The sequence below is a fragment of the Furipterus horrens genome, unplaced genomic scaffold (assembly GCF_987537825.1).
Source record: "Furipterus horrens unplaced genomic scaffold, mFurHor1.1.pri manual_scaffold_4, whole genome shotgun sequence".
Classification (NCBI taxonomy): Eukaryota; Metazoa; Chordata; class Mammalia; order Chiroptera; family Furipteridae; genus Furipterus; species Furipterus horrens.
In genome coordinates this window covers 188299812-188302041 of record NW_028327174.1, presented here as the reverse complement: position 1 = coordinate 188302041, position 2230 = coordinate 188299812, and the positions used below count along the sequence as shown (strand labels likewise).

Below are 2230 nucleotides of genomic sequence, written 5' to 3'. Positions count from 1 at the left end.
AAATAGCCTATGGTGATAGATGTCAAATCAGTGGTTATTTGGGGAATACCAATAAGGGGAGGATTGACTGGGAAAAGACATTGAGGGGATTTTCTGGGTTGATGGAAATGTTTGCTGCCTTCATGCACAGCCATTAAAATTGAATGAATGGTACACTTAAGATACGAATTAAACATATAGACCCAATATGTGTTATAAATAAATTTAAAATATTGATAATTTTTAATATGAAAATCAATTCAAAATATATATTAAATTGTGGTAGAAAGGAATAAAAAGAAAGAGATGTGAGAAAGGGAGGGAATATAAATGTTTTTGAAGCCTAGGAGATTTGTATTACAAGGAAGATTAAAATTGTGTCTAATTCCTTCACTTAGAGAAATCACTTGTTTTAACCCTCCAGACACATACATAACAGAAATAGGATAATACTGCTCATATTGTAGTCATTTTCATATTGTAGTCATTGTTACTATGTATGTAGACATAGTAACAATATGCCCTTCAATAACACCATACCTACAGGACACAATGACCTTGTATAATACAGTGGTATTTTATAATCTTGTATAGAAGTGGCAGAAATTGCTAGTTGCCTCATTAAGGATTATTCCAAAGAGTGCTTGGGCAGAAATAGTCTTAAGAAAATCAATGACTGGATCATCTACATCCATTTTGATATTTTTTGTAAACTTGACCTTCATCTTTGGTCAAGGCAAAGCTTTGGGCTCACCTCCTAGATTCCCACTGTCTTTTTCAAAGTCATTTTTTCCTTCTGTATAATAGAAAGACACACTTTTCATCAAACCTAAATATTGTTGTTATTATTATTATGCAGGTTGTCAAAAGGGATGATTCAAAGTGTTGGTGCCGATGTTGAGATAATCAGTGCAGCTAAGTCATTTGGTTATCTGGTATAATGGCAAAGAATCCACCCGGGCTAAAAAATTCCTTTGCAAGTCAGGTGGTTTCCATTTCTTGTTTTCAGCAAAATGGAGGAAGTGAACCATCAACTTACAACCAATTAAAAATAATGTTTGATGTAGACCACTGTGTAATTTTTCACACTGCACCTCAAAGGAGTTCAGGGAATTGAGTGACATTGCTCTGAAGTAATTTCTTCCATGTCCACGTATTTATTTATGGAACAAGGTTTGTCAATGTTTGACTATAAAAGTATAATTAGGAATATAATTGATGGTTATGCCACCCTTCCCAGCACTAATAGTCATCCACAGATATGTAAATTCAGATTTTAAGCCTCATTCCTCTCATTAAGATACATTTTATATTGCATAGATTATTTTCATCAATTGTACGGTAGCAATAATTATAATAATAATTCAAAAATGTAGTAGTTTTATAGCCACATGAAGTTAAAATTTTCATTTCTATACATATTGTTCTAGCTGAGAGATATGATAAAGTGACATTTAAGAAGCTCAGGATGGGTGCTGCACACCGGTGGGTGAGGAGTCCGCCGGTCCAGAGAGGCACACCGACTGCGGAGCCTCTACAGACCTTAACTGCCAAGATGAAACCTGACGACTCTCCTATGTTTGACCCAAGTCTAATCCAAGAAGGGAACTGGAGCCAAAATACAGCTGCATTTTCTCCAGCCATTTCCCCCACACATCCTGGAAAAGGTTTCGTTTTGAGGCCTCTTTGTACTGCCGAGGCTTTTTTAAGGTGCTAGGTCAACTGACAAAGACTGACGTTGTCAATTAGAATAGCTGATGAAACCTTTTGAGCACATGAAGAAATCTGGGGATTATGATGTTACTGTTGTGAAAGATGCCACTTCCAGACAGATTGTTGCTATGGCAACTCTGATAATAGAACACAATTTCATCCATTCCTGTACTAAGGTTATTAACCCTTACTTTGCTAAACAAGAAATTGAACTGTTACAAGATTACATTTAAATGTCTATCACAAAATGTTGATTTCTATCAAAAGTTTGGGTATATGGTATCTGAAGAAACTACAAAGTGACTTTGAAAAATCTTTTAAGAAAGACATTCGCCAAAGGAGCTAATGCAACAAGGCTACAATACCCTTCCTAGAGTTAGAATAGTTTGCTGCAACCCGGTGACTTCCACAAATACTGGATTAGAAAACATTATGATACACCAAATATAACAACATTTAGAAGACTACTTTGAGCTGCTGGGACATACTGTGAGTTTAGATTACAAATGAGTATTATAACGAGTATGATTCTTAACCA

At 35.3% G+C, this 2230-nt stretch overlaps 1 pseudogene; it reads left to right on the top strand.

Annotated features, from left to right (window-relative positions):
• Positions 1 to 1528: 1528 nt before the first annotated feature.
• LOC150013601 (glucosamine 6-phosphate N-acetyltransferase pseudogene) lies at positions 1529 to 1995 on the top strand (annotated as a pseudogene).
• Positions 1996 to 2230: the final 235 nt, after the last annotated feature.